Source organism: Corvus brachyrhynchos, unplaced genomic scaffold, assembly GCF_000691975.1.
Source record: "Corvus brachyrhynchos isolate BGI_N302 unplaced genomic scaffold, ASM69197v1 scaffold4, whole genome shotgun sequence".
Taxonomy (NCBI): domain Eukaryota; kingdom Metazoa; phylum Chordata; class Aves; order Passeriformes; family Corvidae; genus Corvus; species Corvus brachyrhynchos.
This window is the reverse complement of record NW_008237878.1, coordinates 7,552,473-7,569,261: the sequence shown is the minus strand read 5'-3', so window position 1 is coordinate 7,569,261 and position 16,789 is coordinate 7,552,473. Positions and strand designations below refer to the sequence as shown.

Genomic DNA, 16,789 nt, shown 5'->3' with positions numbered 1-16,789 from the left:
CGGCACGGCCCAGCCCTGGCACAGCCCAGCACGGCCCGGCACGGCCCCTGGCACAGCCGGGGCGCAAACACTTGAGGCATTGCCTGGCGTGCTCCGAGGAGATGCCTGGGCTTCCACCTCCGCTGGCAGCGTGTCGCTCCGTGAGGCAGCAGGGTCACTGAGGGGACGCCAGCGGCTCCCGGGTGTGGGTGACCTTGAGCCTCCCCAAGCAGTTACCTTTTCTGGACCTTTGGCACGCTCCCAAGTGATCTTTCAGCCGCAATCTCCGCGGCCTAAAATAAATTCAGCAATATTCCCTGCGGCATCCCTGCAGTTCTCTTTTGGGATACCTGACGCTTATCTCCCAACCTGGGCAAAGACTGATTTTGGAAAGTTTATCTGGGTGCAGCAACACCACCAAGCCAGCAGTGCATCCTTGCAGAGAGTGATTTCTGCCTGTCTCTCCCAGCCAGAGCAATCCTGCTCTGTTGTCTGTACATGAGAAGGTGGAGAAAAGGGAGAGGGTGGAACAGGCTCAGCACGAAGCACAAAATATCCAGACTTGGGCCTCTAAATCTCTTTGGCCAATGCTAGTCAGCTCTGATTTGTATCAAAGCCCAATATTATCACTTACTGATTATTAAATGTGCCACAAATGGTTAATATTATGTGAACAGTTGGTCACAGGCTGCCTGACTGAGCAATTGTCTCTTACTCTCTGTATCAGCCAAAGTCCTCAGGTTTTCTCCTTTTACTCCTGCAAGTTTGCCTGATGGGCTCATGAAGTTCACAGAGAGAAGTGTGGAAACTTGCTTCCAGACTCCCACATTTCCTTGGGAAGCACATCCCAGCAAACTGTGGAGCAGCCGAAGTGGATTTGGGATGCCCTTGACACTCACGAAGACACCCTTGACCTCTGTTGCCCCATAGCAAGTGCTGCTGGAGGCCGCTGGTGTCATGGACGAGCTGCATGGCCAGGCTGGGCTGTGGCAGTGACCAGGCATCATCCAGAGCAGCAGGGCCTGGGACTGCGTGATGACAGAGCTGAATAAATCATGGAGCAGAGGCACACAGGGGAGGGTGTGGTGGATCCCTGGGAGCTTTTCCATCCAGTGCCTCCTGAGGTCCTGTGAAACCATGTGGAAAAGGGTATGGCATCTATCAGGCACATCCACTGGCATGCTGGAGCTCAGGACACCATCTCCAGCCAGAGCAGAGGACATTGCCACATGCCCACTCACCTGGCTTCAACTCAGGTTTCTCCTTAAGCTGAATTCATGCTACCCCAGAGCTCTTTGCATGTGTCACTGACTGAATTTCACTTCCCTACTGGGAGACTAAACTCCCAGTTCTCCCAGTAAGATACAGGTTTAAATATAGGTCATGTTTCTGCTGTTCTCCACCAGCAAAACAGCTGTTTGCTCTAAACATGAAGATATTTTTGTAAGAGCAAAAGCATGAATTATTTCAAACTTGCCTCGGGATGACTTTTCAAGGGTACTGCGGAGACTGTTTCCACAACAAAATGGGAGCTCTTCTCCTACTGAATTGTTCATGTTACTTTCATGAATGCTAGAAAAGAGGCTGGCTTTTTAAAAATGTCAGCAAGTACCTGAAATGGGAATTTGTTTTCATATATCCTTTGGAAGCTGTTGTTGTTGATGTTGTCTAATCTGACCAAAAGTTCAGTTTGGTAATTTTTATTAAACCTTGCTGTTAGGTATAGGCAATTAGCTTAACAAAATATCAGATAGGATCTCTGCTGTGTTTGCAATGCCTGTTGCTCTAATCCTTACCTGGTGGGAAATGGCTTTGGAGGAGCACAGCCACATCTCTGTAGCTGTTTACATCACATTTCTGAGAGAGCTCCACCCTGCTTTCCCCATTTGTACTTTGTTTTTCATGAATAAAGGTCATGGCATTGGCATCACAAAAAAATATTGTTGCTGTAGAAGGAATTCATCTGTCCCCTCTGGGTAATAAACAGTAATGTACTCCAAGGCTGGCAGGACAGCAATCAGAGATGGAAGAGAAGGCCAAGACCCATTGAGATCTCTGCAGACTTCCAGCATCCCACGAATCAGCTGTCTCCCTGCCTGTGCTGGGCTGCTGCAGACCCTGCATAGTCTCTAATATTTTGCCCAATCTAGATTTAGGCGTCCCCCAGTTGTTGGCAGTGAGTCTGTTGTGGGTACCTGCCTCCCAGCCAGTCACAGTACTGGAATTTTTTGTCTAATAGTCAAAGGGCATTTTCTCTGCAACAATGTCATATATGAGCCCAACACTGCCTGTGTGTGTTGGTGGCCTGGGGACATGGTTACCAGATGTAGTTGCCAACCACTGGTTGCCCCTGCTCTGGAGTGCTCTCCAAGGAGGTGCTGTGGCCAAGGCACGTTGTTTAGTCCACTGGTTGTGTGAGACTCTGAGCTGGCTGTAGCCCACAACACATTTTTTAGCCATGTTGTATCTAGATCAGGAAATAAATGTATAGGAACTACACCCCTTGATTCAGCTATAAAGTAAATGAGATCTTTCACATGTTTCTGTATTAACATCCACACTGATCTTTATGTTTGTGCTCGTGTCAAAATCACCACTTGTCTTTTGGCTCAAAAGCTGTTCTTCTAATCTTTTGTCATGTGTGAGGCTCTCAAGCTCTCCGATGTTTTCTCGTCCTTTCAGTCTGCCAATACTTTCCAGCAAGGTGATATTTTAAGTAATTGCAATATTCCAGGAGTAATTTCATCACCAGTGCCTGTAGAAACACTCCCCTTAACTTATGGCCCATGGTTTTATGATTCTCTGGGCATGGACCAAAAATCTCAATTGTTCTGAGAACATGAGGGAAATGAGGAGAAGTTGCTGCGTTATTGCTACGGCCAAGGACACACAACAACCAAGAAGGAAAAGCTCAACATCAAAAGCATTGGGAATACTTTTAGCAGGAATACTACTCAAACAATTCCCAATTCAGTAGAAAGCATATTGGAGAAAAATTGCCAGGTTAGGCAGACCTTGAGCTTTCTTTCCCAGGATCACACCACTTGAGTAGGAAATCAAATTCTACAGAAATAGTTGGGGATTTTATTAGTAAACAGTCTAGAGGTGATTTCCTTGGTTTTTCTCAATTAGATATATTTGAAACAGAGAATTGTCTGAATAATAATTAATACTTGTTCTTACACGGTGCTTTAGCATAATCCCAGAAATTATAATTTAGGAATGTAGATCTTCCTTGTTGTGAAGCCCTCAAGATTCCTGTGGCAACAGCCAGGAATCAGATAAAATAGAAGCAATTAATGAAACATTTCATCATTAAAATTTTTTCCAACACTGGAAGATTTTGCAAATCACCCAGCAGGTTTTGTACATCCTCTGGCATTTGAAATTTTGTCAGTAATGAAAGCTAAACGAATGTTAATTACAAGTGTAAGACTTGAAACAATGTCACATGGATGTCACATGGATGTCACATGTAAGTGTGCACAAAAATAGTATTTTAAGGGAGTTGTTCGAAAAATCCAAATTATTTTTTTTTATAAAGCAATCTCATCTTGATTATTAACAGACTTAAATGCTGCCTCAAAGAGGTTCTAAGGCCATCACGCTCCTATTTTCCCTTTGCATTGACTAAATAGTGGTTGAAGTTACATCCCTATTTAAGGTTTCCACATCTCTTAGTACTTTGCATTGTATTTCCTCTGTGAAGTTCCCTAACTTCTGCTAACCATGCAGGCCTGGGAGGCCTGCAGAGCACATCCACATTCTATAGGAAGTGGTTTTGTTGTTGCTCTAGCAACCTCAAATCAGGACTGAGTAAGCAGAGGTGCTGCTCAGCAGAGAAATCACACAAATGTCTGTACATCCTCACTGCTATTAAGAATGGAGGCAGCAGTTCCAATGATCAAGCCTAATACCTTTCAAGGAAATTGCAATTCTCTCTTTTATTCCTCTCCTATGTTTTAATTTGATACGTTTCTATTGCTGGTGCTGCTTGCTGCAGCACACTCTCCATGACTGGGGAGCCGTTCTTTCCTTTGCTCCCCGTGTCCCCACACAGGAACTCAGGCTGGGTAACGAATCGTTTCTGACTCTGCAGCAATGTAAAGGGAGAAGGATCTCACCCACTGGAGAATCCAGGTCCTCTTTTAATTTACACCAGAGTGGACTGCATTTTGGAAGAAGGAAATGAATCCTTTTCTTTTTTTTCTAAATGTGAAGCTCCTTTAATTCACCCTTTTAAAGCATTTGGGGATTATCTGATGAAAAGTCCTAAGGAAACACAAGGCATCCCTGCTGCTTGGGTTGCCAAGCTAAGGCTCAAGCTCTGAAAAGAGAAGTGTGCTTAGAACAAAGAGGTTTTGAACACAAAAACAAACCATGGCAATGCATGCTGACAAACACTTCATCTGCCTGCTGCCATTTATATTTTTTACATATCCATGGAGTACTGTCGAGGGCCTTGGTCACCTTGACCTGTTGCTGACACAAGGCTGTTTAAGCTTTCTTCAAAATTAGTCCCTGCTGCCACTCAGATATTTTTTGCTGTTGCTTTTGTTTTTCATCTTTGGATTGTTTCCAGTCTGAGAGCATCTTTCTGGTCCCAGAACTGTATAGAATATACCGGCCAATCCTCTAGGGGCACTGAAAGAAAGTCTAGAACTCCCTCCCCCACGACTCTTACAGAGTCAACACATATCCTTTTGATTTCAGACCTTGTTTTGGGTCTGCACAAGAAAGGCTTTGACATCTTTAATCGGGTTTGGTTGTTTTTTTCCCTTTAGTTTTGATTTTTTCCATTTTTCTGGATAGATTTCACACAGCTTGCCACCATAGCTCTAGAGGACAATAAAAAAATGTATGGGAACTCCTCCAAAGTACGTGTTTGCAAGGAGTGCTATGCCAGGAACATCATTACCAGAGTCCCAGTAACTAATCCAGAACTGATGCCATAACTTTTATGTGTACCAGGGGCACTGAAACCCATGCTGAAATACTTGGCAAGTCTGCCCTTAGACTAGGATATATTGTATTGATATTGGCTGTGATCAACCACAACATTCCTTGGTTTTGAGGTAGTATTTCTGAAGGGGGAGGGTTTGCAATGCCAGTTCTTGTCATATGTTTTCCTGTCTCACCCTATCTCCAAGCCCAGCTAATCTGATGATATCCAACTGTCCTAATGAGCTGCATCTACTTCTAGGCTGAAGTGTTGACAGCTGCCTGTTCTATTGCCAACAAAAACTTCTGAGACAACTGTATCTCATTCCTGCAAGTACGCAAATTGCTTCGTTTCTAGCACAAATATGAGATATAATGATACTTACTTTTCGTTGATCCAGGTCTAAAAAGAGGTATGTGAAAAACACGATCCAGCAGTCAATTATTTCCTCACGTGCAGTTAATCCCTCATCTGGAAACAAGGTTTGTGTCTATTGGTTACAGAGAAATCAAGGGCTCGTGTCCTTTACAGCAGACATACAGTCACACGGGCTAAGGTCAGTGAGAAGGACATGTTCCTCCAATTAATGTTGGCATGTGTTTATTTATAATTTTATACATTGGTAATTCTTCCATTTGCTGTTTTTGGATTCAGAGCTCTTGGAAAGAGCTTCAGCTTGTTCTTATTCATGTAGGATTTAATGCACTTAAATCTTCACCACCACATTTGCAATCTCAAGCACATGGGATTTCCTTTCTTGCCCAAAGCTGTTGGACCCACAGACTCATCAAACTTTCCTTCCGCTGGACTGCAGGTCCAAAGCCCAGAAACTGGGTAACAGGTGAGACCAGGCTCCCAACAAGCCATTAAAAAACTACTCACAACCTCTGGATAGAAACCTATCTAAAACAGAGACTGAATTTGCAGGATAAATTTTGTCTTGGGGGACTACAGTGTCCACAGCAATAATAGACAACAATCCCCGGACAAAGATGGAGAGGAGACACACAGAGACACTGCTTTTGATCCAGATGAAGTCAGAATAAATAGAAGCAACTGCTCCAGTGACAGCTGATCAGGGCAGCTCATCTCCAGGCAGAAAAAATAGTTCTCCTTGTCAAAAGAAAATCCCATGTCTAACCTCTGCCCCTAATAAATTTTATGAATTGCCAGATTCCAGGAATCATAGAAAATACTATTGAGCTGAGGTCAAGGGGCAGAAAATCTAGGGGAAGCACATCTAGTCTTGGCAAACTCTTGTAGCAGCCCAGGTCACCATTGTGGTCTCTCCTGTGCCAGCCTTTCACACTGTTTTCACAGCTGAAGGTACGACCCATTCTTCAATTCAGCTTTGCCTCCATAAGTTCCTCACAGACACACAAGCTCAAAAACTCAAGACTCTTGCCTAGGATAAGGCTGGGAAGGAAGGAGGGTTTGTTATTGCTTTAAGGGGTTTATTTAGGTTTATTTTATTAATTCTTGGGATATGCTCAAACACTGCAATGGTTGAGACCATATAAGTAGCTAGATTAGAGAAACAGACATAACAGTGTTATTGGATAAAGAAATAACAGCCATTGCCAGTTCCATGGGAAGAGAGGACAAATGAATAAACATTGATCATACCATCTGAAACCACCAGGCTTGGAAAAGCCTCTTTATTTTAGGAAAAATCCACTGAAAGATGCCAGGGCAAGATCTGGCATCTGACTTTTTCTCAGGAGTATAACTGCCATTGAGGAAGAAAAGGATTTTGGAGGATTCATAAATCCACGAACCTTCTATGCCATTATCTTTTAGTCAGTAAGCTCTATGGACAAATACAAGGGTTGGTTTGTGGTAGGGCTTATTTTTGTTTTTATTTTAAATCTGTAGTTTTCCCTAAGCTTTTTCTCCAAATGTTATTCGTGATGAAAAATTGCATGCCATCCCAGGATGATGTACAAACTGAATGCAAAAGCAAGCAAAATATCCCAACAGGTCTAACTCTTGGTATCTTTTGAGTACAAGACCGTCTCACCTCTACAGGACCTTCTCCACTGTTAGCAGATCCAACACACCATCAAGAAGGCAGGAAAAAATTCAGAAGGAAATGATAAGTATATATGGAGTGAATGTCAGCGCAGCTATACTATAAGTTCTATCCCACCCTATGGGGCCAGAAAGGTATTTTAAGTTCCTGGTGTTATTTACGAAGATGTTTCTGAAGGAACACAGACTGTGCCGTTTTGGGGAGGGGGGAATTGGCTTCTTGAGGATTACTCAAAACGTATTAAATAAGAAGCTTTCTGTATTTCCTCACAGCTGGAGACCAATCATTGCGACACAGATAGAAAAGCTGGAGGCTGAAAAAAGAAAAATTCTCTGATTTAACCCAAGTTCCTTACACACACAGCTGGTGTGTGCAAAATGCATCCAGGTTCTGTGAAGTGTGGGATACTGAATACCTCTCTCTGCCTCAGCAATATTTGGAGTTTTACATTGAGCTGAGTGCTCAAATCCCAGAGGGTGGCCTTGGGAGGCCAATCCCTTGGGACATCCTTGGTGTCAAATTCTTTGAGGATACTTGAGTAGACTAAATGCACCACAGTGAGGTGACATTTACCTTCTATAAAGCATGAAGAAGACCATATGTTATAAAACCATGCTCAGCTTTGGTTTCCTCAGTAAAAGAAAAATATTAAAGAATAAATCCAAACATAATTGCAATGAAATTTTAAGAGGCTTGAGGTCCTGATTCAAGATGGAGATGCCCCAAATACACATTAAGGGTGAAATGCTGGCACCATGAATATCAGCAAGAAAATCTCCTGGTGGCTGCATTGGAACCGTGTCCATACAGTTTATCCAGACAAAGACAGTATAAACACGAGAGGCTCAATTGTCCCTGAGCTAACAGAGCTCAGTTGTTTAAGCGCAGGAAATGGCCCACCCTTTTCCCACCTTTGTACACCCAGGCGGGGGTCAGACGCAGTGTAGCTGCCACAAGAGCAAGGCTGATCCGAGCTAGTGTCTGACATAGGGTGACAGAGGCAGGGGGATGGCAGATCTGCTGCCCTGGAGCTCTGCCAGTGACTGCAGAGGTGGCACAAATGGGGAGAACGTATGGTCAGTCTGTGAAAACGTGCTGTGGGCAAGCAGGTACATTCTACCAATTGTCTTGGAGAAACTGATTTAAACCACTGCTCAACGCACAGTTTTCTTTCTTAGAGTCAATACTCAGGTGAAAGAAAGGTTCCAATAGTTTCCCTTCATAGCCTCCTTATACGGGAAAGAAGTCCAAGGAAACAAAAGTACTACTGTCATTGACACAACACAATCCCACCTCCTTCCAGTATCTTTTGCTACCATAACAGGATCCTGAAGTAGTTGTTTTTAGTTCAGGATTAAGATGATTTCATCCTTCACATTCATTATCTGAATAAATGAGTACATACTTCTCTCATTCTTCATATTTGTCTTGATTATTCACCTTTGGTAATGGAACATGTAACAAGAGTGGGAAGGCATGAGTTCACTGCTGGGGAGTGCCTCTGCAGGCAAAACGAAATGCAAGTGCAAAAATCAAAAGCCAGGATGTAAGAGAAAATTATTTCTTCATTTTCTCTTAACCTAAAAACTCAAGGCAAAATAGTTGCCCGGGCCTCTCCAGGAGCTCTCCACATGTTAAGCATTGTGAAGCCCCCACTGTGGGAATAGTGGGATCAGGCATTGAGAGCTGAATTTCCACGCTACATAGACATGCACACATTTAATCTGGTTGTGGTTTCCTTAATATGCAAGGATCCTAAAGTCAGCTCTGGTTTGACTCATCAGTTCCAGCTAATTTTCAAGCTAAGGGCTCTAATAAGCAGATTCAAGAGCATCTGGGCAAATTTAGCTCCAACCAATTTGCCTCGAGAACATCCTTTGAATACATTTGCATAGTCTGTGCTCACAAAGCTACATAAAACATGCTTTGCCAGCTGCCGGCTGGGCGCCTCAGCCTGGCACACTGTTGTCGCTGCTGAATATCCGCCGAAGCCATGACAACGTGCTTATAGTCATTCTCTTTTCCTTTAGTTGATATTACATGTACCCCTGTACCACAGTGTGCAACAAATTCCTGGAATAATGATGATTTAAATGCTGGACAGGCAATGTGCAGACAGTGGGCTCATGCCCCATGTCACTGTGCCACAACCTTGACCTGATGACAGGATATCTGAGAGTAAGAATGCAGAGCCATCACTAGCACCAGGCTTGGCTTTCCCTCTGCAGTGCCAAGTTTGATAGTCTCTTTGGTGATCCAGGCACATGCCCATTAAGAAAGTTTATTTTAAAGAGGTCAGGTAGCAGCTGATGGATGGTAGGAATGTTTTAGTATTCCAAAACAGGCAGTGTTTGAATGAACAATCTACAGATGCGAATGTCAGCAGATGTATTGGCAATACCATGTGCTAGAGTCTGTGAACTCTGAGTACTTGCTGTTTGATGCCTAATTATAGTGCCTGGAGCAGTTCATTACTTGCAGCATATTGGGATCTAGGGATCCTGGTCAGATTTGGAGTCTCTTTGTGCCAGGTGCTACACAAACACAAATGCCAGCTCTGGTAAACCCTACTAAAAGCTAAGACCCTAGAAACTGTTCCCCATGTGCTGAACTTTCTGCACAGCTGTACTTCACCAGGTTTAGTCTGATCTGTGCAGATATGCAGTTCTATTGTGTTCTAGCTCATTATCTATTAACACCTATTGAACCCTCTGCAACTGCTTAAAAGCATGAAGTAAATCATGCGCATAAATATTTGTAGAATGTGGGGCTTAGTAAAGACCAGCAGCAATATAGGCAGAGGAAAGCTTGAGTGAGAGGGAAGGTAAAAGTAACCATAAGGGGAACTTGTGATTACACAGCCTGGCTACATACATAATTTGTGGGCTTCACGGTTTGGGAATTTTGTTTGTTTACTTAATGTAAATGAGCAAGAGGATTTTAAGAATCCCTGCCATCTCCTGAAGCCAGAGCTGCAGTGCTGTAGGCCTCGCCCAGTGCATTTATAAGTCCTTCCTTGTTCAGCAAAACACTTGGCCATGTTTTGCACTCTAAGAGAATACCAAACAGCACATTCTCGGCAAGAACTGCATTGCCTGCAAAGTGCAAACCCAAATAAACATGCTATCCCCAAAATACTCCTGTACAATGAGCATACGGAGGGAGGAGCCTGTGAGGTTTGGGGGTGATTTTTCTTTCAATATTTGTGAACCCTCTTCTGTGTTCCTTGGCTAGCTCTAAGTAAAACCACATTTGGGAGTGTTCTGTATTCAGTCTAATTTAGATGTACCCAATTTAGATGCAAGTTCTCACCATGCATCACTTTCAGAACAAGTTGCTTTGTAAGCTGATGACAGAAAATGTTTATACTCCTATTATACTCGAGTAAAAATGCAAACTGAGTAATGGATGTAATATATTTTCCTTCGGTTTACTGGAGTTTATTTCCCTGTTATGCAAAGTTTTGTCACAAACTCACTTTGTCTTGACTCATACTTTGTGTTCTCCATGAGCAGTTTAACAAGTTTGGAGAATTTGCAGAGTGCATTTGTTTTGGAGTGACAATATTTCCAGGGAACCAGAATTCCTAAAACCAATTATGTTAATCAGAAATGTGTTGTAACTACTCTGCTTTGGGAACACTGAGATAACAGATCACCTTTAACTTACTGACACACTTTTGAGTTTTGGCTGCTGAGTAGTTGCAACAATCTACACATTGAGTATCAGCTATTTGTAGCACTTGGCAAACAGGATAAAAAAGGTGAAACTGATTTTCTATCAGCTCTGTGCAGGTCTAAAAGTCTTATTTAACAAGGAGTTTCTATACTTACTGAAGTTAAGCATACACCGAAGATAAGCAAAAGCCTGAAAGCTTTGCTGAATTCAACTCGGTTAGGTAAGGTTACAGGGTTTTTTGCTTAATCTGGGCCACAGCTAACAGCTGAGTAGCGATACTGGGTGCAACAACCAGGACTCCAGGGAGGGTGTGGATGCTATTTTTGACCCACTTACATTGATTGCTATTCAAGTTTTGTGTCAGTTACAACATGTTACAAAGACACAGAGAATCTACAAACAAGCCCAAGTTACCTTCTTGGTTTAATGAATCCTCACTTCAGAGTCCTTCAGTTTTTTACCTTGCCTGGTAGCTTTCTTTTCATCCCAGCGTGCCAAGTTGGCTGATCTTACTGAATATTGATATGTGAAAGAAACAAGCCTCCCCTTTATTTAACATGGGTCTTGTTTGCTCTTCCTGGCATTGGATCTTTATTACATCTGCAGGGAGGGTTAGCTTTTAATCTGTGTGTTATTGCAATGTGTTTCCATCAAGATAGAGGCATGCCCCAGCAGGACAAGATGCTGTGAAATTTCAGGTTGCTCCTCTTCGCTTCCAGCAAAGGAAATAATGTTTTAGCCACCCATGTTGAATTGCCAGTGGCCAACATGGAAACCTTTTGCAGACCAAAAGCTACCAGATCATTGATATTTGCAACACCCAAGATGCAGATCGGGGACCAGCAAGTCAAAGGCTGAATCTTGAATTTTCTCCTGAAGTTTTGATCTTGTTGAGCTTGACTTGCTAAAGAAATCTTTCTTCATGATATTAAACCTACTGATTTAAACATGAACCCAATCCCTTTCTTACTGAAATTCTCCCTGAATGGAGTTAGGAGAAGCCAAAACTTGTGGATTACCCTGGAGAAAGAACATGCTATGAGCAGGCATTATGGGCTTTGGGAGGAACAAAACAGAACTCAGTAATGATTAGAAATCACAGGATCACACTCTCAAACCAAACACAAGGCCCTCACAAGTTTTGCTCTGAAATGAGTGGGAGGGAGGCTTTCAAGGCTATGTCAATGTTGTATTGCAACACACCTTTGCCATAACTTTGGTTCTCCCAGTGTACCTGTCTGTGGACAAAGCACACTTCCCAAAAGTATTTATGACTTTCACATACAGACCTTGTTCTTTCCAACAAAAGCAAATGAAGCTCATGAAGAAAGACACTTGGATTATGACAATTGGCTGACACACATGAAAAAAAGTGGTTTTTTTCCAACTCAAAATAGCCAGAATACCCCTATGAAATATTCTTTCTCACACAACATACGGTTTTCTCATTATGTGTGTTGACATTTTTCAGACTGACCTCAGCTAGATATTTTGTTCCGGAGTCCCCATTTAGTGGAACATTTAAACAATAACACTTTGAAGCATGCTCAGTCTCTCTTTTGAAGTCCATTCAGGCTCTGCCCTAGGGTCAGCAGGCGCATTCCAGCAATGATGCACAGACCATCTGCTGTACAAGTTTAAATCCCACTGGTCCTATACCTAGAGGTACTAACATGTTGCATAACTAGCACTGAAAAACAGCCTGTCAGTTCAGATGGAGCTTGGATTTATTCCTATAGCTCTCTTATGCTCCCGCTGGAGGGCCTGGGTACAGTAACCTTTGAGTGTGGTTTCTGGGAACTACAAAGTAACGAGATAAATAATAAGAAATGACATTAAGTTCTTGCATTCAAAACCTTTATTTTCCTTTGCCCATTTACACCCTGGCTCTGTGATTCCCTGAGTTCACTGTCTGGCATGTCATTTAGGTGCCTTCCTATTCCAGACTTTTCACTCAGGTGGGCTCTGGCTAAGTTATCCTAAATAGTGATCCATGGCTTAGTGTCAATTGCTGAACAAGGGAAAACCAGGATGGTGCAATATAAGGGCTGATTTTTTCAAGAAAATGCCAATTATTCAGATGACCAGAGACTATTTACTTGGGTAGGAATCTGGCATCAAAAACATGACAAAAATCTCTGCCAAAAAAAGCCTTTGTCTATGTATTTTATCCATTGTGCTTTAATGTTAACTAGTCATTATTAAACTTAACAATGCATTGGCTGAGGTTAATGTATATCAGACCTAAGCACTATTGGTCTCATTGATGCTATGTAAACATAGAGGAAGGAGTGGTCCCTGCCCTTGGGAATTTAAAATCTAAATTTGGACAATACACTTCAAACATATGGTATATCCTGCAGGCTGAATTACCAAACTTCAATCAGCATTAGCCTTAACAATTAATTTATGTTGCACATATGTTCTGCATTTGGGGGCATTAGCCCTGATGGGCCCCTTGACAGAAATGTGAGTGTATGTACATGCTGATGTTTTAATGGTGCAGAAGGACATGGCAACAAGCAGGAGAAGGTCAGCTGAGACCTGTGGGATGGAGTATGGCACAAGGGTGAACATGGTAGAGAGCCATAAATAGGGTACAAAAGAGGAAATGTGGAAGTCTTGTGGCATAAGTGAAGGAGAGCAACCATATCAGAGCAAGTTTTTTCAGAGCAGCTCTAGCACTAGTTGAGCACTAAAAGAAGTGGGCACATTTCCACTTTGAGTATCTGTCACTTATTTAGATGCCTCCTTGGAAACTGAGTTCTCTGGAAAATCTGTCCTCAGTGGTGGATGCTGAGCACTAGACAATCTGGCCTGTTCGTTTTCTCAGTATGTGGTTAATCTGTTCTAAGGAACAAGTCCTTCTGGAAATGGGGAAAAAAAAGGCAGAAAGAAGTGTTGGATACAGAAAAACATGCAAGCTGCCTCATGGGCTAATGCTCAAGAAAGGCAGAACAAGAAAAGTTTCATAAACCAAATGAAGTCAAATGTCTTATAAACACTGCAGTAGTCCAGGAAAGATGGTGAACATGGGTTAAAGCACTGAGTAGGAGTCAGAAGATATGAATTGGCTGAATTACTTCATCTCCCTGCACAAAATGTTCATATCTGACCAAATTAAAAAAAGAAAAAAAAAGGTGGAACAGGAATATTTGGCCCATTACTCTGCAGGAGGAAACCGTGAACATTAGTTAAGGTCAAAACATGGCCTCAGAAGGAAGGAGCAGCCCATAGCCTTGAGGGGAGATCATCTGAGGCTTTCTGCCTTCATGAAACAGAGTTGAAAACTGCACAACAGAGCATGAAGGGACACAAAGCGGAAGAGCATAATATGCGACATGCTTCCATGTAGGCAGAAATCCAGCCCTCACCTGTGGAGTGATAGAAGTCCCGCATTTGTTAGCCACGCCACACGGTGGAGTGTGATGTTGCACTAGTGGTAGCCAGTCAACCTTTTAGTTAGAACTCCTCAGACCTCTGAACCCTCTGAATCAAAACAGTCACCTTTTGTATAATGCACCTTGCCCTGCGTCACCTCCAAACTTGTCCTTGCATCTCCCTGGTGGGATCCTGTAAGAGGATTGGGTGGGCCACGAGGGAGCAACTCCATTGTGTGAGCACAAAAAGCCACGTTCATTAGTAGGCAGGCATCTTAGAACCAGTCGTGGAAAAAAAAGAGTGGATTTGCCATTAAATCAGACTCTTGGAGGTTTTCCTCAACACAACTCCGTCTTTAAAGCTAACAGAAGCAATTGAGAAAACTGCTCAGTAATCCCTGAGTTCCAGTCCCAGCTCTGACATGAACTCTGAGGCCAGTATAATCCTCTTGTTCCTTACAATAAGGCCTCAATCCTCCCCTGCTGTAAATCAGCCTAACGCCATTCACACAAGTTAGTGTTACCCCATTGGAAGATTTGATTCAGAAATTAGGGCACCACAGGACAGGATCATGCAGAAATACCCGGGAAAATCTATTCTCCAGAGAGGTTTATACTCCTAAACAGAGATATGTGTACTTGTGAGCTGTCCTCATGACATTTTGGGCCCATGGAGTGGCTGCCTCCTGACAGGACACGTTCCTGTGAGATGCAGGTTTATGAGTGATGGATATCTCTCTGGATAATTAACCATCTTCAGTTGCTGCTGCCAGTGAAGGGAGGGAGCTTTGCAGTGCCCACTGCATGGCCATAGATTCACTCTGCAGAGGAGCTGCCAGAGACTTGCTTTGTGCAGGGTCCAGTTCAAAGGGGCCAGGTCAGGAGCTGGGAATGACCCAAAATTTAAACAAGGCTCCTAGTTCACATCCATTGCCATTTTCTAGTTACATTTACCCTCTTCTTGGTAAACAGCAAATATTTGCTTGGAATCAGTCAAATTTCTTATGCCAGTGGCAAAATAAACCCCAGCTCATCATGGATGTGTCCCTTCCAAAGAATTACCACAAAAATGTCTGAAACCGTATAAAGGCTGTTAATGACTATAAATCTCCATAGGGCTTTTTTCCCCCTTCCTCTTCCCTCTTTTCTCCTTGCTCTGACGAGCTGGTGAGTTGGAAATGTCTTTAAATACCACAATAGTCATGGCAGGACATCAAGAAAGAAAAGGGAACAGGGTTTTGAAATACTTGTGTAAGGCTCCAAGCACTTAAGTTGGTGCTTAGCTGTGTGTACCACACAGCAGTCAGATGATCTCTGCAGCTTTGGGAAATAGGAGAAACTCTGGAGAAGGGTGGGGGGGAAATGGTCTCTCCCACATTGGTCTTTATTGTCTTATGGATTTTATCACAGTATTGTTCTTTATTTCCTGCTATTTATAGGCTCTCATGTTTTGTGCTGCTTTCATGTTTGTGTTATCTGCCTTCCCACGACATGCTTCACCCCAGCCCTTGCCTACAGCTGGGCCCATAAAGGCCAGGCACATGGTTTGGAATGGCACATCAGGGCTCATCTTCTTTCCCTGGGCAATGCATGCAAACTGCCCTTTTCTGAAGCACTGAGCTACCCAAGATGGTGATTTAAATGATGGTGGTTGCTCTGCACACTCTCAGTAAAGGGACTGAAGAGTTTGTCCCTGGGCTTTTGATTATCAAGCAATGGGATTCTTTAAAAGCCCCAGGCAGTGCTGCTGGGGCTGTTTCCTCTGAAGTCCATGTTTTACAACTGATTTAAGCCATCAGCACATCAGTACATGACTTGGTGATAACCGCTCCAAAAACTTCACCTGACTTCTTTTATAGCTCTTGTCTTTGTGCAAGGTACTGCAGAGAGAATGTGCTACAGGGGCTATCCCTGCCCTAATTCCCTGGGATTTAGGGATGTAACTCCACTGACCTGAACTAGCAAAAGAGAAGTAGTGCTGGTTTGAAACAAATACGAGTTTTCTAAAAGTCACATCCCTGCCCTAATAAACTTGCTGCCTAAAAAGTGGCTCCAAAAGGCCATGGGGTTAGAAATAAAAATGGGACGAAAAAAAGTGCTGAAATCACTCAAGTCAATGATTGAATCCTATCAATATCCTTGTACTTCACCCCAGAGTAGTTTCTAGGTAGTCAAAACACCAAGTCCCAGCACAAAGCAGAAACCAGGCTGCTGGTTAGGCAGGCTGACACTGAGGGATTTGCCCCCACCAACAGTCCCTTTTGTCCACTTACTGACAGCAAGAGTCTTGCATGGTTCCACAAGTTGCATCACTTCTCATGTACCAAGCAGCCTGCCTTGGAAGGGTCCAGACACCTCAGTGCTGGTAACAATCGGAAAACGCCTTCACCTAAACAGAGAGGAAAAGCAAGCCCTGCTCTGGGACCCTTTCACAACACTTACCCAGTAGCAACACCTGCTATGGGCTGCCGGAGAATTTTAAAGAAAATTAAATACTTGCACAAAGACGAAGCCAGGCTTGGGCAGCATTTGCTGATGGGACTTTTGGGCAAGTTACTTCCACTTTTTTACCTGTGAGTGTGTGCAAAAGGGCCACAGAATATCGTTCTTTGGTGCTGTGGAGCAGCATAAAAGCTGCTGTTTGCCAAGGGAAGTCATGCTGTTTTGCCTCAAATTGTGTCTCTTTTGGGAACATCCCTTGAAAAAGAAGCATAATTTTTCTGTAAGCAGTGTGAAGTACAGGTTTTATTCAGACAGTTAGACACAGGTTTCTGTAGT

General features: G+C 43.1%; 1 protein-coding gene across 2 annotated transcripts in view; it reads right to left on the bottom strand.

Moving 5' to 3' along the window:
- Nucleotides 1-16,789, bottom strand: part of SLC6A6 (solute carrier family 6 member 6) — an 88,425-nt gene that overhangs the window by 59,801 nt on the left and 11,835 nt on the right. The window contains exon 1 of one of the 2 annotated variants that reach the window (XM_017732540.1): nt 5,307-5,325. The exons of the other annotated variant lie outside the window; for it this stretch is intronic. The gene's annotated coding sequence lies outside the window, so the exon portion shown is untranslated. Of the gene's footprint in view, nt 1-5,306; nt 5,326-16,789 lie in introns of those variants that run through there. 2 annotated transcript variants of the gene reach the window in all.